The sequence below is a fragment of the Podarcis pityusensis genome (assembly GCF_964106645.2).
Source record: "Podarcis pityusensis genome assembly, chromosome: 2".
NCBI classification, from domain to species: Eukaryota; Metazoa; Chordata; class Lepidosauria; order Squamata; family Lacertidae; genus Podarcis; species Podarcis pityusensis.
Genome location: NC_138029.1, coordinates 538,047 through 561,676, shown reverse-complemented (window position 1 = coordinate 561,676; position 23,630 = coordinate 538,047). Strand labels below are relative to the sequence as shown.

Genomic DNA, 23,630 nt, shown 5'->3' with positions numbered 1-23,630 from the left:
TAATTTGGCACCGAAGCGGGAAGGTGTAAACAGGAAGTCCGCCTTCCTTTTATGTAAATAGATCAAAGCAAAGACTGTCAAAAGCAAAGAGCTTGAAACTGCGTTGAAAAAGACTTAAATCCTACATCAATAAAAAGAGAACTCCCTCCCTGTGGTGCGGGAGAGGGGAGGGAGAAGGGGAAGTAAGTTTTGCCCACAAAAGAAGAGAGAAAGTGAACTAAGACCATCACTTAATGCCTGGGAATGGACTGTCAAGGGACATTGATATTGCCGTATTGGGAAACACGCTGTCAAAAGACAATGCAACTTTCTGACAGTTAGCTCTGCGAGAGGGATACTTTGATTTTGAAAAGCTCCACTGGACTTGAAACTGTTGCCCTTTGCGGCTAAGGGGGGATCTTTGAAAGCTGGAATAGCTATTTTATTTTTACAATTTGGAACTGCTGCTGTGTCCCCCTAGAGGAACTTTGAAATTACTACAACTGGCCAGGGAATTTTCCACTTTAAATTGGCTATACTAAAGGGGAATTTTCCACCACAAATAAGCAAGCGTGGGACCGACCTTGACTCTTAGTTAAAGTGTTATGGCAGACTCGACTCAGGAAAAAACAACAAGATCTGGTAAAATTAGACAGCAGCAGCGTAGACCGTCAGCACCCAGCCTTCCTGCCCCACCAGGGGAAGGTTCAGCCCAGGTGGCATCCAAAGGAATGGCAGCTGAAGGGGGTTTATCTTCAGCCTTAGATAAATTTTTTGAATCTTTGGAAAAGTAGAGTAAACAAGTGGCTGAAGCGACAACTAAAATTGATCAAAATACAACAAGCATTAACAACTTGGGGCAGAAGGTGAATTCAAATACAGAATCTATTGAGAAACTGCTGCAGGAATCTACTTTGAATCGAAAAACAGCTGAAGAGGCCAAGCAGAAAGCATTGGCTGTAGAGGAAAAGATAGAGGAAAAGATTCCACCGATATGTAAGCAGCTGGAGGATCATAAGTCATCGCTGTCTATGATCGAATTGAAAGAAAAACAGACAAATCTAAGGGTCAGGGCTGTACCTGAACTTGAGAAAGACAACCTGAGTGACTTTCTTACGCAGGAATTTACTGACTTTTGGGACCTAGAACCAGACAAGCCAGACTTCAAGATACTAAGTGCCTTTAGACTTGGAAGAGGGGGGAGAAAGAACAGGGTGAGAGACTGTTTGATTACCCTCCAATCAAGAGAGGAGAGAGACAGAATATTGAGCTTGCACTTTCAGAAGACCTTGGAAATAAAGGGATCAAAAGTGGAGATATTTAAGGACATCCCTAAACATCTCTTGGATCTCAGGTCTAACTACGGAGACTTGGTGGCCCTGCTAAGAGCAAATAGAATCATCTTTAGGTGGGAATTCCCTCAAGGCCTATCTTTTACCTTTAAAGGGAAAAAGTTCAAAATAAGATCAGTGGAACATAAAGAAACATTTCTGAAAGATTACGAAGAAGACTTACAAAAAGAAACTGGAAAAGAGCCAAGAGCTTTAAAATCAGGAATACAGGACATAGTATCACTACCTTTGGGATTGGACAAGCTAGAGAAGGTGATACCACCAACAGAACAAGAGCATTTACTTGGTGCAGTTGGAGGAAAAGTAAAATAAATACACCATGTCCCTGCAACTATTAAGTTGGAATATTCATGGATTTAATTCCCCGGAGAAAAGGAAAAAAGTCTTTCATTTATTGAAAAAGGAACAATTGGACTTGATTTGTTTGCAGGAAACACATGTGATAAGGCTCCATAGGAAAGTACTGATTAATAAAAGATTGGGCCAGGAGTTTATTTCATCGGACAAAGTCAAAAAGAGAGGAGTTGTGATTTATGCGAAAGAGAGCCTATCGCCTAAATTTATTTTTAAAGATGATCAAGGAAGATATGTGGCAATTGAAATTCAAACACAAGGAGAAAAATTTCTGATAGTAGGAGTATACACTCCAAATGAGGGGAAATCTGAATTTTTTAAGAAGTTGCATGAGACATTGTTGGACTATATGGATTACAACATTATAATGATGGGAGACATGAATGGAGTGGTATCCACAAACATGGACAAGTTGCAGAGACAGGTAGTTACCAAAGATGGCAGACTACCAAAAACCTTTTTTGAGATGACTGACAATATGGACTTGATTGACATTTGGAGAATAAAGAACCCCCTGGCTAGGGAGGGAACCTTCTTCTCTGAAGCCAAAATGACATGGACAAGAATAGACCAAATTTGGATTACTAGAGGACTGGCACCTAAAACTCGAAAAGTGGAAATTTGCCCTAAAACCTGCTCCGACCATAATGCTGTGAAAATGGAGATGAAATTAACACCTACCGGTTCCTTCAGATGGAGGATGAATGACACCCTGTTTAGAGATCAAGAAGTTACCAAGAAGGCCCAAAAAACCTTGAGAGACTATTTTGAGATAAATATGAACACTACCATGGAAAAAAGAGTAATCTGGGACGCAAGCAAGGCAGTTATGAGAGGGTTTCTAATTCAACAAAATGCAATAAAGAAGAGAACCCAAAATGAGAAAAAAGACAAAATTTTGGAAAAAATAAAAGAGGGGGAGAAGAAACTGAGAGCGAAACCAAAATCACAAGAGATTCTGAGAGAAATAAAGTTATACCAAGTTCAATATATGAAGATGATGAATCAGGAAATAGAATGGAAAATTAAACAGATGAAACAAAGGACATTTGAATCGGCTAACAAATGTGGAAAACTGTTAGCTTGGCAAATGAAAAAAAAACAAAAACTTAACACTATTACCAACTTGGAAGTGGAAGGAAAGAACATCCAGAATCCAGGGGAAATTAGAAAATGTTTCCAGAGGTACTTCAAACAGCTATACACACAAGGGCCACAGAAAGAGTGCGATTTAGACAAATTTTTAAAAACAAATGGGCTTCAAAAAATCTCTCAAGAAAATAAGCTAATGTTGAACTATAAAATAACAGAACAGGAGGTGGAAGGTGCCATCCAGAACATGCAGTTGGGCAAATCTCCAGGGCCAGATGGTTTAACCTCCAAATACTATAGATCTTTGTAGGACTGGATAATTCAACCACTAAAGGAGGTTTGTAATGAAATCTTGGAGGGGGAAAAAGCGCTAGAGTCATGGAAAGAAGCTTATATTACACTAATACCGAAAAATGAGGCTGAAAAGACGCAACTTAAGAACTACCGCCCCATATCCCTGCTCAATGTGGATTACAAAATTTTTGCAGATATTTTGGCTAAAAGGTTAAAAAAGGTATTAGTAGAAGAGATCCATAAAGACCAAGCCGGCTTTCTCCCAGGTAGACACTTGTCTGACAACACGAGGAATATAATTGACATTTTGGAGATGTTGCAAGTGAATATCAATACCAAAGCAGTTTTAATTTTTGTTGATGTGGAGAAAGCCTTTGATAATATTTCTTGGAGTTTCATGAAGAAAAATCTTCAGGGGATGGGAGTTGGCCAAGGGTTTGAAAATGGTATAAGTGCAATATATTCAGAACAAAAAGCTGAGCTAATAGTTAATAATGTGGTAACAGAGGAATTTAAGATAGAGAAAGGGACACGACAAGGCTGCCCAATTTCCCCATTGCTTTTCATTTCGGTCCTGGAGGTTTTGCTAAATATGATTAGAAGGGACCGTTTGATTAAAGGTATACAGGTCGGAGCCAAACAGTACAAATTGAAAGCTTTTGCAGACGATTTAGTATTGACACTACAGGAGCCAGAATCTAGTACTAAGAGTCTTAGAATTGATTCAGGAATTTGGTCATGTGGCAGGATTTAAGTTGAACAAGTTGAAAACCAAGGTGCTTGAGAAAAATTTAACATCAATTGAGAAAGAGAGGTTTCAGAAGGAGACAGGTTTAACATTGGTTAAGAAAGTAAAATACTTGGGGGTTAACATGACTGCTAAGAACTTAAACTTATTTAAAGACAATTATGAGAAATGTTGGTCAGAAGTGAAAAAGGATTTAGAGATATGGTCAAACTTGAAGCTTTCCTTGCTAGGTCGAATTGCTGTTATAAAGATGAATGTATTGCCAAGAATGTTATTTCTGTTTCAATCATTGCAAATTGTGGACAAAATGGACTGTTTCAAGAAGTGGCAGAGAGACATTTCTAAATTCGTCTGGCAGGGCAAAAAGCCTAGAATAAAATTTAAAATATTAACCGATGCAAAGGATAGAGGTGGATTTGCCCTGCCAGACCTTAAACTTTATTATGAATCAGCAGCATTCTGCTGGTTGAAAGAATGGCTGCTTCTTGAGAACACAGACATTTTGGATTTAGAAGGATTCAACAATGTTTTTGGGTGGCATGCATATTTGTGGTATGACAAGGTTAAAGCACATAAAGCATTTAAAAACCATATTGTCAGAAAAGCATTGTTAAATGTCTGAATAAGATACAAGGACTTACTGGAAAATAAAACCCCTAGGTGGTTGTCACTGATGGAAGCAAAGGCTCAGAAAAGGCTCAATATGGAGGCCAAATGGCCGAAATATTGGGAAATTTTGGAACAAGAAGGAGACAAATTGAAATTGCAGAGCTTTGAAAAATTAAAAGATAAAGTGCGGGACTGGCTTCATTATTATCAGATAATGGAGGCATATAATTTGGATAAGAAAATTGGCTTCCAGGTGGAAAAATCAAAATTGGAAATAGAATTGTTAGAATCCAATACTAAGATTTTGTCAAGAATGTATAACTTGTTGTTGAAATGGAATACTCAGGATGAAACCATGAAATCTGCTATGATTAAATGGGCACAAGATCTAGGATATAATATTATGTTTGCTGACTGGGAACAGTTGTGGACCACAGGTATGTAATGCCCTAAGAGAGAATATTATGAAAATGATATACAGGTGGTACATGACACCAGTCAAGCTTGCAAAAATTTACCATGCGCCCGATAACAAATGTTGGAAATGTAAAGAAAATGAAGGTACTTTCTTTCACCTTTGGTGGACGTGCCCAAAGATTAAGGCTTTCTGGGAAATGATATATAATGAATTGAAAAAGGTATTTAAATATACCTTCTTGAAGAAACCAGAGGCCTTTCTCCTGGGCATAGTCGGCCAATTGGTGCCAAAGAGGGACAGAACTTTCTTTATGTATGCCACAACAGCAGCAAGAATACTTATTGCAAAGTATTGGAAGACACAAGACCTACCCACCTTGGAAGAATGGCAGATGAAGGTGATGGACTATATGGAATTGGCGGAAATGACTGGCAGAATCCGAGACCAGGGAGAAGAGTCGATGGAGGAAGATTGGAAAAAGTTCAAAGATTATCTACAGAAATATTGTAAAATTAATGAATGCTAGAATGATGTTGGATAGAAACTAAGTGGTCTTTACCTGAAAGGTTACAAGGGAATATGAAAAAAGGGTTTATTAATATGTAAAAATCTAAAATTACAATATTTTTGTGATTAATGACTAGGATACATAAAGAGGGGAGGGATTTGCTGAACGAAATAACTGAACTGGAATACAAAAAAGGAAGGTGTGAGGAGGTCCTAGAAATAAGCAAATGAAGGTCAAGCAATGAAAGGAATGAATTGTTTTTAAATATTTTTACTTTGTATTTTTTCTTTTTTTATGCGTTTTGTAAAATCTTGAAAACCTTAATAAATATCTTATGAAAAACAAACAAACTGCAGCAGTCTGATTGGTCCTAGAACAATAGGATTCAGAATGCAGCAGTCTGGATTGGTCCTAGAATAATGCAGCAGTATGATTGGTTGGCAGGAACCACCCAATCATTCTCCAGATAGAAGCGAATCCACAACCTGATTGGGTTACAGTAGAATTCCGGAATTAGCCAATCATGTGCAGCCCATTGTGGGTGTGCTTGCATAGAAAGAAGACGAATATGAGTGAGAGAGATAAAAAGATAGAAGTAAGCGAGGGAGGGAAGGAGAAAGCGAAGGAAGGAAGAGAGAGAGGGAGAGAAAAGGGAGGGAGGGAGAGAAGGAAAGAGAAGGGAGAGAGAGAAGGAGGAGAGAGAGAGAGAAGGGGGAGAGAGACAGAGAAGGAAGGAGAAAGACAGAGAGAGAGAAGGAGAGAGAGAGAGGGAGAATAAAGGGAAAGAGAGAGAAGGGGAGAGCTCAGAAGGAAGGGAAAGAGAGAAGAAAGGAAGGGAGAGAGAAAGCGAAGGAAGAGAGAAAGAGAGATGGAGAATGAGAGAGAGAAGGAGAGAGATAGAGAGTAGGAAGGGAGAGACAGAGAGAGCGTGAAGGACGGCAGAGAGAGAGAAGAAAAGGAGCGAGGGAGAGAGAGAAGGGAGGGAGAGGGAGAAAGAGAGAAAGAGACATATGAAAGGGAGAGAGAGACTGAAGGAAGAGCGGGAGAGAGAGAAGGAAGGAGAGAGAGAAAGAAGGGAGAAAGAGAGAGAGAAAGAAGGATGAGAGAGAGAGAGATAGAAGGAGAGAAAGAGAAAGAGAAGGGGGAGAGAGAGAAGGAAGAGAGGGAGAGAGAGAAAGAGAAGGAATGGAGAGAAGGAAGGGAGAAAGACAGACAGAGAGAGAGAGAGAAGGAAGCGGAGAGAGACAGAGAGAAGAAGGAGAGAGAGAGTAGGAAGGGAGAGATCGAGAGAATGAAGGATGACAGAGAGATAAGGAAGGGAGAGATAGAGAGAGTGAAGGACTGCAGAGAGAGAGAAGGGACAGTGAGGGAGAGAAAGAGAGAGAGAGAGAGAGAGAGAGAGAGAGAGAGAGAGAGAGAGAGAGAAGAGAGGGAGGGAGAGGGAGAGAGGGGGAGAGAGAAGGGAGGGAGAGGGAGAAAGAGAGAGGAGAGAGAGAGATAGAGGAAATGAGGGGAGAGCGAGAAAGAGAGTGAGTGAGAAGGAAGGAAGAGAAAGAGAGAGAGAAGGGAGGGAGGGAGAGAGGAAAGAGAGAGAAAATGAAGGGAGAGAGGTAGAGAGAGATAGATAAGGGAGAGAGAGAGAAGGAATGAAGAGAGAGGAGGAAGGGAGAAAGAGAGAGAGAGGGAGAAGGACAAAAGAGAGAGAGAAGGAGAGAGAAGGAAGGGGTAGAGAGTGACGAGAGAAGGGAGGGGAGAGAGAGAGACGAGAAAGAGGGAGAAGGAATGGAGAGAGAGAAGGAAGGAGAGACAGAGAGAGAAGGAGAGAGAGAGAAGGAAGGGAAAGAGGCAGGGACAGAGAAGGAAAGAAGAGAGAGAAGGAAGGGAGACAGAGAGAGAAAGAAAGAAGGAAGCGGAGAGAGAGCAAGAGAAAGGAAGGAGAGAGAGGAGAGAAGGGAGAGAGAGAGAGAGGGCGGGAGAGGAAGAGAGAGAAAGAGAGAGAGAAAGAGGAAATTTGGGGGGAGAGAGAAAGAGAGAGGGAGAGAAGGAAGGGAGAGGGAGAAGGAAGGGAGAGAGAGAGGGGGAGAGAGAGAGAGAGAGAGAGAGAGAGAGAGAAGGGAGGGAGAGGGAGAGGGAGAGAGAGAGAAAATGAAAGGAGATAAAGAGCGAGAGAAGAAAAGAGAGAGAGATAATGAGAGAAGGAAGGGAGAGGGAGAGAGAGAGGGAGAGGGAGAGAGAGAGAGAAGGAAGGGAGAGGGAGAAAGAGAAAGAGAGAGAGAGAAGGGGAGAGAGACATTAGGAAGAACTTCCTGACAGTAAGAGCTGTTCGACAGTGGAATTTGCTGCCAAGGAGTGTGGCGGAGTCTCCTTCTTTGGAGGTCTTTAAGCAGAGGCTTGACAACCATATGTCAGGGGTGCTCTGATGGTGTTTCCTGCTTGGCAGGGGGTTGGACTCGATGGCCCTTGTGGTCTCTTCCAACTCTATGATTCTAAGGGAGGGGAGGGAGAGAAAAAGAGAGAGAAGGAATGGAGCGAGAGAAGGAAGGGAGAAAGAGAGAGGGAGAAAGATAATGAGGAGGGAGAAAGAGATAGAGATAGAAAAGATAGAGATAGAGATAGAAAAGGAGATAGAGATAGAAAAGGAGGGATAGAGGGAGGGAAGGAGAGAGAAGGGAGAGAGAGGAGAGCGACGGAAGGGAGACAGAGACAGAGAAAGAAGGAAGCGGGGAGAGAGAAGAAGGAGTGAGAGAGAGTAGGAAGGGAGAGATAGAGAGAAAGTGACAAACGGCAGAGAGAGAGAGAAGGGATGGGGCTGGAGAAAGATAGAGGAGAGAGAGAAAGAGGAAATTAGGAGAGAGCGAGAAATAGAGACAAATAGAGAGAGAGAGAGAGAATGAAGAGAGAAAGGGAGAGAGAAGGGAGGGAGAGGGAGAGAGAGAGAGGAGAGAGAGAGAGAGGAAATTAGGAGAGAGCGGGAAAGAGAGTGAGTGAGAAGGAAGGGGGAGAAAGACAGAAAGAGAGAGAAGGGAGGGAGGGAGAGAGAGAGAGGGAAAAGAGAGAGAGAAAATGAAGGGAGAGAAAGAGAGAGAGAAGGAAGGGAAGGAGAAGAGAGAGAGAGAAGGAAGGGAGACAGAGAGATGGGGGAGAGGGAGAAAGAAAGCGAAAAGAGTGAGATAAGGGACGGAGAGGGAGACAAAGAAAAAGAGAGACAGAGAGAGGGGGAGGGGGGAAGGAGGGAGGGAGGTGGAGAAAGAGAGAGGAGAGAGAGGAAATTAGGGGGAGAAAGAGAGAGAGAGTGAAGGAAGTTCTAAGTTTTTAAAAAGAATAGCAGCAATCTCTTCAGAACAAAAAGCCAAACTAATAAATCAGGTGATAACAGATGAATGTAAGATCCAAAAAGGAACAAGACAAGGATGCCCATTATCACCATTGTTGTTTATTTTGGTCTTGGAAGTACTTGCCAAAAACATAAGAGTAGATATAGGTGTAAAAAACTGGGAAAAGTGAATTCAAGTTAAAAGCGTATGCAGATGACTTAGTGATAACAGTGGAAGAACCTAAAACTTTACTCCCAAAAGTAATAGAAAAAATTCAGAAATTTGGGGAAGTGGCAGGATTTAAGCTAAATAGGAATAAAACTAAATTATTAGTTTAAAACATGAAGGAAGAAGGAAGAACCGAATTAGAACAAAACATTGAGATTGAAGTCCATAAAAAGGTTAAATATTTAGGGATTTGGTTAAGAAACCTATTTAAAAATAACTATGAAAAAATTTGGTTTGAGGTAAAAAGAGATTTAGAAATATGGAGCAGAATGAATCTCTCAATGTTAGGAAAAATATCGGCAATTAAAATGAATGTGTTGCCAAAAATGCTATTTCTTTTTCTTTCTTTTTTTTTAATAATTTTTATTAAATTTCCAATTAATAAACCAATCACATTAATTCCAAATTACATTAATTCCAAATTATACCAATACATAATAAACTCCAAATATTTAGCTGAATTTTAAATTTTTGTTGGGGGTATCCATGCTTCGAGTTAGGAAAGGGTCCAATCATCTCATATTTCTGCTGCTTTGATGTTCACATGTCCCATCTTTCTGTCTCTTTGCTGTTATCCTTTACAAATCCCGTCTTCCAATCTTCTTTAAAAAAAAAAAAAAAATTATTACTTTTCCAACAATTTAAACACTACAAAAACAATACAATACAATACAAAAACACTACATAACACTAACACATTAAACTAACAAAACAAAACAAAACAAAAACAGTTAAACACATTGTCATGGGCTCAGGGGCTGAGCCACAGGGGAAGGAGGAGATGGAGAGCGAAGGGGAACAATCTGAGGGGAGCTCAGGAGGGTATGCCAGTGATCAGAGAGATTCCATGAGTCTCTCCAGCGAATCAGAGGATTCCCAGAAGGGGGCCCCCAGAGGCAGGGCAAGGGGGGCCAGTGGGGAGTCTCCAAGCGGCAGCTGGAAATCAGGGGTAGCTTCCCCACCCGAGCGTAGCGGGAGGGAAGAATCCCAAGGATTAAAACAAGAGCCTCCTGCAGGAGGAGAGAGTGAGGCTGGACTGACCACGCCTCCGTCAGAGAGTGGGGGGGCGGAGGGAAGAGCAGGTCCGGCCAGCCTCCCTGAAGGAGAAAGCAGTGAGGGGAGCAGTGTAGCCGTTAGGAGGAAAGTAGGCGGCTGGGCGCGCGCGCCAAGTTCAAATGTGGAGGCGCGCGGGCCAGCAGAAAACCCGGATTGGGAGCCAGGTCCTAAAGCCCGCCGGAAGGGTGGGGAGGAGTCAGAAGAATCCGCCTCCGAAGAAAGTAGGAAGGAGGTAACCCCAGAGGACAGGAGGACCCGGAGGAGAAAGGAGCAGAAGCAGGAGAGGAAGAGGTGGAGCAAAGCTCGGGTCTTGAACTGGTGTAGGGGAGGGGAGGAGTCAGACGGAGCTTCGCCGGTCTAAGGACTCAGACGTAGCGCTGCGCGCCACGGATGTCAAACCAACAATGAACCACAATAAAGACTTTTGTTTATAAAGAGCAACTGGCGTTGGTCCTCTGTGAGCTAGGACCTGAGGCAGCGCTGACACACATCAAACAATTTCAATATCTTATCTTTCATTCACTTATTTCCACAACCTCCTCACACCTCCCTTTTTGTATTCCACTTCTGTTAATTGTTTCAGCAATTCCTTTCCATCTTCCTCTGTTTTCTATCCTATAATTATCTTAACACATTCTAACCTTATTTTTCCCTTTAATTCTCTATTTATTTATACTTAATTCCTTATAACATTTCTACTAAAGCCATATAACTTCATTCCAACATTTTTCTAACATTCATTAATTTTACAGTATTTCTGTAAATAGTCTTTAAACTTTTTCCAGTCTTCTTCCACCGACTCTTCTCCCTGGTCTCGGATTCTGCCAGTCATTTCCGCCAGTTCCATATAGTCCATCAACTTCATCTGCCATTCTTCCCGGGTGGGTAAATCTTGTGTCTTCCAATACTTCGCGATGAGTATTCTTGCTGCTCTTGTTGCATACATAAAAAAAGTTCTATCCTTCTTTGGCACCAATTGGCCGACCATGCCCAGGAGAAAGGCCTCTGCTTTCTTCAGGAAGGTATATTTGAATACCTTTTTCATTTTGTTATAAATCATCTCCCAGAATGTCTTAATCCTTGGGCATGTCCACCAAAGGTGAAAGAATGTACCTTCAGTCTCATTACATTTCCAACATTTATTGTCGGGCAAATGGTAAATTTTTGCAAGCTTGACTGGTGTCATGTACCACCTATAAATCATTTTCATTAAATTTTCTCTTAGGGCATTACATGCCGTGAATTTCATACCTGTGGTCCATAACTGTTCCCAGTCGGCCATCATTATGTTATGTCCAACATCTTGTGCCCATTTAATCATAGCTGATTCACCATTTCATCCTGAGTGTTCCATTTCAACAGCAAGTTATACATTCTTGACAAATTCTTAATTTTTGGATCTAACAATTCTGTTTCCAATTTTGATTTTTCCACCTGGAAACCAACTTTTTTGTCCAAATTGTATGCCTCCATTATTTGGTAATAATGGAGCCAATCTCGCACTTTATTTTTCTATTTTTCAAAGCTCTGCAATTTTATTCTGTCTCCATCTTGATCCAGAATTTCCCAATATTTCGGCCATTTGGCCTCCATATTGAGTTTTTTCTGTGCCTTCGCTTCCATTGGTGACAACCATCTTGGGGTTTTCTTTTCTAACATATCCTTATATCTTATCCAAACATTAAACAATGCTTTTCTAACAATATGATTTTTAAACGCTTTATGTGCTTTTACCTTATTGTACCACAAATATGCATGCCAGCCAAATACATTATTGAAACCTTCTAAATCCAACACGTCAGTATTTTCAAGAAGCAGCCATTCTCTCAGCCAGCAAAAAGCAGCTGATTCATAATAAAGTTTAAGATCTGGCAGGGCAAATCCACCTCTTTCTTTGGCATCAGTTAATATCTTAAATTTTATTCGAGGCTTCTTGCCCTGCCAAACAAATCTGGAAATATCTTTCTGCCACATCTTGAAACAAGCCATCTTATCCAAAATTTGCAATGTTTGAAACAAAAACAACATCCTTGGCAACACATTCATTTTTATCACAGCAATTCGGCCTAACAATGATAACTTCAAATTTGTCCATATTTCTAAATCCTTTTTCACTTCAATCCAACATTTTTCATAATTATCCTTAAATAAATTCACATTTTTGACAGTCATGTTAACCCCTAAATATTTCATTTTCTTAACCAATGTTAGTCCTGTCTCCTCCTGAAACTTCTCTCTCTCATTCACAGTTAAGTTTTTCTCTAAAACCTTAGTTTTCATCTTGTTCAACTTAAAACCTGCTACCTGTCCGAATTCTTGAATCAGTTCCAATACCCTTTTGGTACTAGATTCTGGCTCCTGTAAAGTCAATACTAAGTCATCAGCAAATGCTTTCAATTTGCACTGTTTAGCTCCCACTTGTATACCTTTAACCTCTTGGTCCTTTCTAATCATATTTAACAAAACCTCAAGGACCGATATAAAAAGCAATGGAGAAATTGGGCAACCTTGTCGTGTCCCTTTCTCAATCTTAAACTCTTCTGTCACTACATTGTTCACAATTAATTTTGCCTTTTGTTCTGAATAAATTGCACCTATACCATTTTCAAAACCTTGACCTACCCCCATTCCCTGTCGATTCTTCTTCATAAAACTCCAAGAAATGTTGTCAAAGGCTTTCTCTGCATCCACAAATATCAAGACTGCCTTAGTATTAATATTCACTTGTAATTTTTCTAGAATATTAATTATATTTCTCATGTTGTCAGACAAATGTCTGCCCGGGAGGAAGCCCGCTTGGTCTTTATGAATTTCTTCTACTAATACCTTTTTTAATCTTTTAGCCAAAATATCTGCAAAAATTTTGTAATCCACATTAAGCAGCGATATAGGGCGGTAGTTCTTGAGCTGTGTCTTTTCAGTCTCTGTTTTCGGTATAAGTGTAATGTAAGCTTCCTTCCACGACTCTGGTGCCTTTCTCCCTTCCAATATTTCATTGCAGACTTCCTTCAATGGTTGTATTAACCATTCATTCAAAGATCTGTAATATCTTGAAGTCAAACCAACTGGTCCTGGAGATTTACCTAATTGCATATTCTGGATGGCCCCTTCCACCTCCTGATCCGTTATTTGTAATTCAACATTAGCTGCTTTTCCTGAGAGATTTTGTGTAGTCCATTTATTTTCAAAAATCGATCAATGTCCGTTTCTTTCTGCTTCTCCTGTGTATAAAGTTGTTTGAAATACCTCTGAAAACACTTCCTGATCTCCACTGGATTCTGTATATTCTTTCCTTCCACTTCCAAATTCGTAATAGTATTGAGTTTTTGTCTTTTTTTCATTTGCCAGGCCAACAATTTTCCACACTTATTTGCCGATTCAAATGTCTTTTGCCTCATCTGTTTAATTTTCCATTCTATTTCCTGATTCATCAGCTTCGTATATTGTACTTGGTATAACTTTATCTCTTTCAGGATCTCCTGTGACTTTGGTTTTGCTCTCAATTTCTTCTCTCCTTCCTTTATTTTCCCCAGGATTTTATCCTTTTTTTCATTCTGAGTTCTCTTCTTAATTGCATTCTGTTGTATTAGGAATCCTCTCATAACCCAAATTGCATTCTGTTGTATTAGGAATCCTCTCATAACCCAAATTACTCTTTTTTCCACTGTAGTATTCATGTTTATCTCGAAATAATCTCTTAGAGTTTTTTGGGCCTTCTTGGTCACCGCTTCGTTCCTGAACAAAGTGTCGTTCATCCTCCATCTAAAGGAACCAATTGGCGTCAATTTCATTTCCATCTTCACAGCATTATGGTCGGAACAAGTTTTGGGGCAAATCTCCACTTTACTGATCTTCAGAGCCAATCTCCTAGTTACCCAGATTTGGTCAATTCTTGTCCATGTCATTTTAGCCTCAGAGAAGAAGGTTCCCTCTCTTCCCAGAGGGTTCTTCATTCTCCAAATGTCAACTAAGTCCATATTTTCAGTCATGTCAAAAAAGGTTTTTGGTAGTCTACCATCTTTGGTGACTACCTGTCTCTGTGCCTTGTCCATATTTGTAGACATCACTCCATTCATATCTCCCATCAAGATCATATTATAGTCCATATAATCCATCAGAGTCTCGTGTAGCTTCTTAAAAGAACTCCGATTTTCCTTCATTTGGTGCATAAATACCTACAATCAGAAATTTCTCTCCTTGTGATTGAATTTCAATTGTAACAAATCTTCCTTGGTCATCTTTGAATATGAATTTCGGTGATAGGCTCTCCTTTGCATAAAGGACCACTCCTCTTTTTTTAACTTTATCTGATGAGATAAATTCTTGGCCCAGTCTTTTATTACTCAATATCTTCCTGTGTAGCCTTATCACATGTGTTTCTTGTAAACAAATCAAGTCCAAATGTTCTTTTTTCAATAAATGAAAGACTCTCCGCCTTTTTTCTGGGGAATTTAATCCATTCACATTCCAGCTCAAAACCTGCAACGCCATCATGTAATTACACTGATATTCCTCCAACTGCACCCAATGCTTGCTCTTCTTCTGTTGGTGGTAGTGGTGACACGTTCACTGGGAGATCCAATCCAAAGGATAATGCTGATATATCCAATATTCCCCTGTTTGGTGATCTTCGATGCTTTTTGCTCTAGTCCTCTATCTGATGATCTTCTGTCCGATGCTCCTGGCTCTTTTCCAAGTCCCTTCTGCAGATCTTCTTCGTATTTATGCAAAAACTTTATCCTCTACTGATCTTATTTTTATTTTCCTTCCTTTGAAACTGAAGGATAGACCTTGGGGGAATTCCCACCTAAAGATGATTTTGTTCCTTCTCAGCAGGGCAACAATATCTCCGTAGTTAGGCCTAAGATCCAAAAGATATTTCGGGACGTCTTTAAAAATTTCCACTCTTGACTGTTGTACTTCTAGGTTCTTCTGGTAATGCCAACCCAAGATTCTATCTCTCTCTTCTTTAGTTCAAAGGGTGATCAAGCAGTCTCTTATTCTATTCTTCTCTTTTTTCCCTCCTCTTCCAAGTCTGAAGGCCCTCACAATTCTAAACTCTTCTTGACCCAAGTCCAAGTCCCAAAAGTCTGCAAATTCCTGTGTGAGAAAGTCTGTCAAACTTTCCTTCTCCAATTCAGGTAGGGCTCTGATCCTCAGATTCGTCTGTTTTTCTTTAAGTTCAATCATAGCAAGCGTCAGCTTATGTTCATCAAGTTCCCTCTGTAGGGCTGGGACTCTCGCTCTCTCCAGTTGTGTTACTTTACATTCAGCAGCAACGGCTTTCTCCCTGGCTTCCTCCGCAGTCTGCCATATCAAAGTAGATTCCTGTATCAATTTCTGGATGGTTTCTGTATTGGTATTCACCTTTTGTCCCAGATTATTTATACTTTCTGTATTTAGGTCGATTTTAATGGTTGCAACATCCACTTTCACATTTGTCGCATCTGCTTTCTTGTTAAGCTGTTCCAGTGAATCATTTATCTTATTTAATGCAACCGCTAAGGCCTCTTCTGTCGACATTCCTCTTGGTTTCAAATATACTGGTACAGAAGCAGCAGAAGAAGAAGCAGGGGGGCCTGATGTTGAGCCTCTCCTGGGTTGGTGCCAAGTCCTCCCAGACCTTAATGTTTTTTCAGCAGCTGACTGGTCTGTTTTTTCCTTCCCATTTGCCATAACACTTAAAGGATTCAAGGTCAGTCCCAGAGTCTCACAGTTTATCTTGCAGCTGGAAATTCCCCCAACCCAGCTCTTGTAAACCAACCAGTTTCAAAGGCTTCCACTAGGGGGAAACAGTTTCTATTTATATTAGTCAGTAATGTCCTCTTTTAAACACAGTTCAAACAATCCAAAGTTAGTTTCAGTTTTTCAGTTACTTTTACTCCTTTTTAGAAGCAGCCAGAGACAGTAGAAACAATGTATTTCTCTTATTTAGCTAGCTGTCAATGAACGTTCTAAACGCTGTCAATGAACATTCCAAAAGACGTCAGTCCTGCTAGCAGCCCGTTTCCAGGGTCAGAGCAGCGGTATTTTAGCTCTCTTCGCTCTCTCCTGCAGGCATACTCAGTCCACAACTCCCCCCCTCTTCTCCTGCCTCCAAGGGGGGGTTTAATGTTCTTTACCAATGGAAATTTAGTCTTTTACAAAAGGCTTTCCAAGGCTTCAGCTTGCAGCCTCATTGCTTCAGTCTATTTACAAAAGGGGAAGGCGGACTTCCTGTATTGAGCCTCCCCGTTACAATACCAAATTAAACTTTTAAAAATCCAATTCTCCTGCTTCAGCTCTACTCGCAGGTAATTACTTTAAAGTCAAATTGTCCACAGGAAAAAGTCAGCGCTCTCTGGCAACAGCTATGCGGCTTCGCTCCGTGGAAGAAGCAGATGATTCAAAGCACCGCACCGCTCACCCCACGTCGCCCCCGAAGCTGGGTTTCCCCGCGAGTAGGGGAGGCGCAAAGGGTGCCCGCCGAATCCCACGCTCACAGGCTTCTCCCGCCTGTGATTTTTTGTGGGTCTCCGCCTTCGCCGTGGCGGCCAGACCCAGATTCCCACGGGGCAAATTCCTCCCGATCAGAGGAATTCCGCCATTACCCGAGGCACCAGCCCGGAAGTCTCCGTCTTCCAATCTTCTTGTTGTTATTATTTTTCTTCTTAATAACCTCTGAGTTATCTCCACAAGCAAGTTGAAGCAAACATTGTTATAGTCCTGTGTGGATTTTCACGCTGATCCAAAAGTCTTTCGAACTCGGGGGTGATTTATTGGCAACTGCGGACGAGGCAGCGTTTTCCCATCCCCTGGGAAAATGGGGAGGCTAATTTACTCCCATCATTAGCCTCTTAATTACCTCATGTGAGCCAGAGAGATGGTATTGCCGGCCATCTTCCAAAGTGCCCCTAGCGGCCCCCCCAAAAATGCTATTTCTTTTTCAACCCATACCAGTCATCCCAAAAGATGAATGTTTTAAAAAATGGCAGAAGGAGATTTCAAAATCTATCTGGGGGGGGCAAAAGGCCAAGGATAAAACATAAAACACTTACAGACATAAAAGAGGCAGGTTTGCCCTCCCAGACCTTAAATTGTATTATGAATCTGTTTGTTTGGTATGGATCAGGGACTGGATGAGATTGGATTAAGCAAGAGGCATTAGAACTGGAAGGACATGACAACAGATTCGGCTGGCACACATACTTATGGTACGGGAAAGGGAAGGTTCATAGAAGTTTTTACAACCATATAATCAGGAAATCACTAATGAGAGTATGGGAGAGATACAAAGACTTATTGAAACAAAAGACTTTCACCACATGAAGCATTACTGCTCAAACCACTTGGAAAGAAAGGAAAATGACTCACATATGTTGATTTATTAAAGGAACATGATGGAAAATGGAAATTAAGAGATTATGATGAGATCAAAGACCACTTTCAGAGTTGGTTGCATTATCGACAACTATATGAAACACATAAAGAAGACAGCAAGAAAGGATTTAGTTATACAAGATCTAGGTTTCAAACGGAAGTGATTGAAGGGAAAGTGAAATTACTGAAGGCCGTATACAGCATACTATTAGAATGGGAGACGAAAGATGAAGAGGTAAAATCAGTTATGATTAAATGGGCCCAAGATGTAGGTCACAACATTATGATGGAAGACTGGGAAAAATTATGGAAAACTGATTTAAAATTTACAGATTGTTCCCTACTGAAGGAGAATTACATGAAGATGATGTACAGATGGTATATAACACCAGTGCAGTTAGGGGAAATGTACAAAACTAGTTCAAATCTACATTGGAAGTGTAAAGAAAAGGAGAGGACATTTTATCATATGTGGTGGGATTGTAAGGTAATTTAAAAAATTTGGGAAATGATATATAACTGTCATGGGCTCAGGGGCTGAGCCACAGGGGAAGGAGGAGATGGAGAGCGAAGGGGAACAATCTGAGGGGAGCTCAGGAGGGTATGCCAGTGATCAGAGAGATTCCATGAGTCTCTCCAGCGAATCAGAGGATTCCCAGAAGGGGGCCCCCAGAGGCAGGGCAAGGGGGGCCAGTGGGGAGTCTCCAAGCGGCAGCTGGAAATCAGGGGTAGCTTCCCCACCCGAGCGTAGCGGGGGGGAAGAATCCCAAGGATTAAAACAAGAGCCTCCTGCAGGAGGAGAGAGTGAGGCTGGACTGACCACGCCTCCGTCAGAGAGTAGAGGGGCGGAGGGAAGAGCAGGTCCGGCCAGCCTCCCTGAAGGAGAAAGCAGTGAGGGGAGCAGTGTAGCCGTTAGGAGGAAAGTAGGCGGCTGGGCGCGCGCGCCAAGTTCAAATGTGGAGGCGCGCGGGCCAGCAGAAAACCCGGATTGGGAGCCAGGTCCTAAAGCCCGCCGGAAGGGTGGGGAGGAGTCAGAAGAATCCACCTCCGAAGAAAGTAGGAAGGAGGTAACCCCAGAGGACAGGAGGACCCGGAGGAGAAAGGAGCAGAAGCAGGAGAGGAAGAGGTGGAGCAAAGCTCGGGTCTTGAACTGGTGTAGGGGAGGGGAGGAGTCAGACGGAGCTTCGCCGGTCTAAGGACTCAGACGTAGCGCTGCGCGCCATGGATGTCAAACCAACAATGAACCACAATAAAGACTTTTGTTTATAAAGAGCAACTGGCGTTGGTCCTCTGTGAGCTAGGACCTGAGGCAGCGCTGACAGTAAGCTCCGTCCCAGCTAAAAGTTAACCCTCGCAGCGCGAGTTGGCGCAGCGAGGGGCAAAACTTGGTGTTTTGCGAGCTCACGAAGAGAGACAAAGATGACTTCAGAAGGGAAGATGGAACAGCTGGAAAAAGCAGTTGAGGCGCTTTACGCAGAACTGGCAGTTTCCAGGAAGAGAGAGGAGGAAGCAGCGAAGTTCTGCGAGGATCTGCAGACCAGGTGGGAAAGATTGGGCAAGGAGGGGCTGCCGGGACCCAGATCAACAGAGGGAATTGGCCTCGGAAAGAGGGGGGGCAGCCTAGTAGCCCACTTTGACGGAGACCTGCAGCAGTATCCTAACTTCAGAGCAGATGTAGTTTTTGCGCTCAGGCTGCTTCGGAAAGACTTTAGAGATGAGGAGGAGAAAGCAGGATTTATCATAACGCACTTGCATGGAGAAGCAAGATCCTGGCTGCGCAATTTATGGCACGACAATGATCCAGCCCTCCAGAATGCGGACGCCTTTATAAAGGCTATGGACGCTTGTTTCCAATCAACCACTGATGTGGACGTGGCTAGAAAGGAGATGCACGGTTTGCGGCAGGGGAAGGCAACAGTAAGACAATACCATGCCCGGTTTTTTGCGTTGGTAAATACGCTGCGCTGGGAAAAGGACTCTGTGGTTGTAAGAGATCTCTTCTGGGAGGGGCTAAACGCTTCCGTGAAAGATGAGCTGGCCAGGGGCGATAGACCTAGCACCACTGCAGAAGTGGTCCAGAGAGCACTCACAATAGGAGTGAGAATGGAGGAACGCCCATGGAACAGAGATGAGGGTCGCTTAGCACGCACACCGGCCAAAGCACCTCCTTTCATGCCCAGGGAGAGTGGACGCGCCCACTCCACGCCTCCTTTGGGGGAGGGAGTAGAACCAATGGAGTTGGGTGTTGCTAAGGCTCAGACAGCGGCCAGAGCCCTAACGCCAGGAGCAGTCAAGCCGAAAAATCCTAGAGGGAACAGGAAGTGTTTCTTATGCGACAGTGCACAACACATGGTCAAAGAGTGTCCCCAGAGGATCCAGAAGCACACTGCAGCCTCCGCAATTATTAAAGGGGGAATTCAGCAGGAGGGGGAACAGCAGGGAAACGACCAAGCCTGGTTGGAAGCAGAGGCACTGGGGCCCAGCCAGGCAAGGTTTTGAAGCAGTCCCCAGAGATTCTGAAGCCCAAAGACCCCCTCCCGCCCAAACCAGTGGTGCAGCTCACTGCATCACTTCAACTGCCCAATGGATTCATCTTGGAGGTTCCTATTACCATCGATTCTGGCAGCAATGCAGACTTTGTGGGGGTGGAATTTGTCAAGCAGCACAGCATAGCACTCCTACCTGCCACGATGCCCCTGAACGTCGTCACAGTCGATGGCAGGAAGCTGCTGGGGGGGCAAGTGGTACAGCAGACACCACCTATGGTGATGCAAATTGGGAATCACCGCGAAGTTATCAGTTTCAATGTCACCCACCTATCCGAAACGCCCATAGTGTTGGGCATGAGTTGGCTGGATAGGCACAGCCCAGCGCTAGCCTGGTACCAGAGGCAACTGACCTTCTGCTCCTCTTACTGCGCGGAACATTGCATCCAGACCAGTCAGGAAGAGGAGGGAAAGGAGGATGCACAACAGCTACATCTCGGCATGGTGCAGGCGGTACCCAACAAGTACAAGGAGTTTTTGGATGTTTTCTGCGAGAAAGAAGCTGACAAGCTACCTCCTCATCGGCCCTACGACTGCACGATTGACCTCCTACCGGGAGCGAAGCTACCAACGGGGAAGCTGTATTCCATGTCTGAGGACGAAATGCAAGAACTCAAGGAGTTCATAGAGCTCAATTTGAAGCGGGGATTCATCCAAGAATCCAAATCAGTAGGGGGCAGTCCCATGTTCTTCGTGAAGAAAAAAGACACGCCCCAACGGAGACTTGTAGTGGATTTCAGAATTTTAAACTCGAGGACAAAGCCCACTGCATTCCCCATGCCCAAGATAGACGATCTGCTAACAACGGTGAGGAAGGGGAGAATCTTCACCAAGCTGGATCTGCGAGGCGCATACAATCTGATACGCATGTGAGAGGGCGATGAGTGGAAGACGGCCATGTTTACACCCTTAGGCACCTATGAATACAAAGTTATGCCTTTCGGATTACAAAATGGCTCTCACACTTTCCAAAAATTTATGCACCACGTGTTGGTGGGGCTACTCTACAAGAAGTGCGTCTGCTTCCTAGACGACATCCTGATCTTCTCGGAATCGCAGGCAGCTCACGAGGAGGACGTCAGGGAGGTCCTGCAGAGACTAAGGGAGCACAAGCTCTACGCCAAGCTGGAAAAGTGCCAGTTCAACGTGACGGAAGTGGATTCCCTGGGATACAAGCTGTCAGACAAGGGACTCGCCATGGACAGCGCCAAAGTCCGCTCGGTGCTGGACTGGAAGAGCCCACGCAGCAAGAAGGAAGTCCAGAAGTTCGTCGGCTTCGCCAATTTCTACCGCAAATTCATCAAGGGGTTTGCGAAGGAGACGGCGGCTATCACGGACACCCTCAGCTCCAAGAAGAAGAAGTTCATCTGGACGGAACAGGCGGAGCAGTCTTTTCAGAGGCTCAAGCGTCTTTTCGCGTCCGAGGAACAGCTGCTGCACGTCAACCCCGGCGACCCGCTGAGGATTGAGACTGACGCATCAGACAGAGCGGTGGGGGCGGTCCTGTTGCAGCAAGATCCGCAAGGGAACTGGAGGCCCTGCGCATTTTACTCCAGGAAGCTCAGCAAGTCGGAGCAGAACTACACAATCTGGGACAGGGAGTTGCTGGCCATTCATGCAGCCTTCAAAGCGTGGCGGCATTTCCTCGTAGGAGCCCGACACACCATGCAAGTTCGCACAGACCATAAAAACCTGGAGTACTGGCGCACGGCGAGGTTCCTGAACCAGAGACACATCCGCTGGGCGGAGTTCTTTGCGGATTTCGACTTCAGGATAGAGTACATCCCGGGAGACAACAACGTCATGGCGGATGCACTTTCCAGGAAACCGCAGTATCTGGAGGAAGCGGCGCCGGCGGCAGCTAAACACATTTTCACACCGGCAGTGTGGACGTGCTCTGCAGCCACCATCGACCTGGACGCGGTACGTCGAGCGCTACAGACGGATCCATTCGCGCAATCCAAGATGGAGGAGGTGCGACGGGGCACAGCGAAGGACGGCGAGTTCCAGATACGTGACGGACTGCTCACCCGCAAAGGGGCGCTCTACGTGCCGGGAGATGACCTGCGCGCGAAAGTCCTGCAGCAGTTGCACGACGCGCCCAGTGCTGGACACTTTGGCAAGGACAAGACGGCGGAATTGGTGGCCAGAGACTTTTGGTGGCCCCAGATGCGAGGGGAGGTCGCAGATTACGTCGCCAGGTGTGACACGTGCCAAAGAGCCAAACCAGTGCACAGGAAACCGGCGGGACTGCTGGAACCGCTACAGACGCCGTTCGAACCATGGGAGCAGGTGGCCCTGGACTTTGTCACGGATCTGCCCAGCTCGCGAGGCAAGACAGCGGTTCTTGTGGTCGTAGACCTGTTCACCAAGATGGCGCACTTCATCCCATGCGCGAAGGTAGCCACGGCGGAACAAACTGCCAAGCTGTTCATAGACCACGTGTTCAGGGTTCACGGCTTGCCACGGTCCATCCTGTCTGACAGGGGGCGCCAGTTCATCTCGAGTTTCTGGCAGAAGCTCCTGGGCATCCTGAACGTCAAGATCAACTTAGCGTCGGCGCGACACCCGCAGACCAACGGGCAGGCGGAGAGGGTCAACGCCATCATGCAGCAGTATCTACGATGCTACGCGAATCAACAGCCCTCGACCTGGGTGGACTACCTGCCGCTGGCCGAGTTTGCCTACAACAACACGAAGCACGGGTCCACAGGGGTGACACCGTTCTTCGCCAACAATGGGCGGCATCCCAGAACCTTCCCGGGGTTTGAGAAGAAGGGGGAGGGGGAGTCACGAGGGGGAGCTGAGCACTTGGCAGCAGAGTTACAGGAGGTCCATGAGCAGCTCAGGAGGCACTTGGAACTAGCCAAACACGCCTACAAAGTGCAGGCAGACAAGCACAGGAGGGTAGGGGAAGACATCCAGGTGGGGGACTGGGTATGGCTAGCGGCCCAGGCAGTGCCGGCCAGATCGTTAGCCAAGCAGAAGCTAGGACACAAGCAGTTGGGGCCTTACCAAGTGGAGACACAAATCAATCCAGTAGCCTTCAGGTTGGCGCTTCCGGAGGGTTCCAGGATGCACCCGGTCTTTCATAGGTCGGTGCTCACACCCTACAAGGCACCACACAGGTTTCAGGCACAAGGGTCAGCACCAGCCCCAAGCAGAAAATCACCTGCAGGGGGGGAGTCACAGAGGGTGACACCAATCAACGAGGTCACGGAGATTTTGGACTCAAGATGGGGGGAAGAGGGAGTAGAATATTTCCTCGCCAGGGAGGGTACCCCGGCTAGCGCCAACAGATGGGTACCGGACTATGCCCTGGAAGAGCGCTATCTCAAGGACGAGTTTCATGCACTCTTCCCCCAAAAACCCATGCCAGCAGATTTTTTCGACGACTGGCTTTTCACACCCACACTTTCGGCCAGCACGTTCCAGGGGTTCTCATCAGACGAGGAGGCGGAGCCGGGATGGAGCACACCAAGGGGATCTTGTTCGGGGGTCGACACAGACCGCTCCTATTGGTGGGACGATCAACCGGAGGAGCAATGGAGGCGGAAATGGTTGAGGGGACCTTGGCACGCAGAGTCACCCGAGGTATCGGAGGGTGGGACAAACATGGACGAGTGGGGTGAGGCACAGGGGTTTGAGCACGAATGCAAAGAGATGGAAGCGGAGGAGATAGACGTCGATGAACACAGTACGGACTGGCTGGAGCCAGCGGGAGGGCTGCACGACAGGGGCACCGAACAGTATCCAGCTCTCGCTCCCGAAGC

General features: G+C 44.6%; 1 protein-coding gene across 11 annotated transcripts in view; it reads right to left on the bottom strand.

The window, feature by feature from the left end:
* LOC308471843 (olfactory receptor 13H1-like) overlaps positions 1-23,630 on the bottom strand; it is a 40,210-nt gene that overhangs the window by 5,611 nt on the left and 10,969 nt on the right. For 2 of the 11 annotated variants that reach the window (XR_013983172.1, XR_013983177.1), the window contains exon 2: positions 9,246-9,498. The exons of 2 other annotated variants lie outside the window; for them this stretch is intronic. The gene's annotated coding sequence lies outside the window, so the exon portion shown is untranslated. Of the gene's footprint in view, positions 1-9,245; positions 9,499-16,562; positions 16,581-23,630 lie in introns of those variants that run through there. 7 more of the 11 variants (XR_013983173.1, XR_013983178.1, XR_013983174.1 and 4 more) reach the window with 5 other exon arrangements.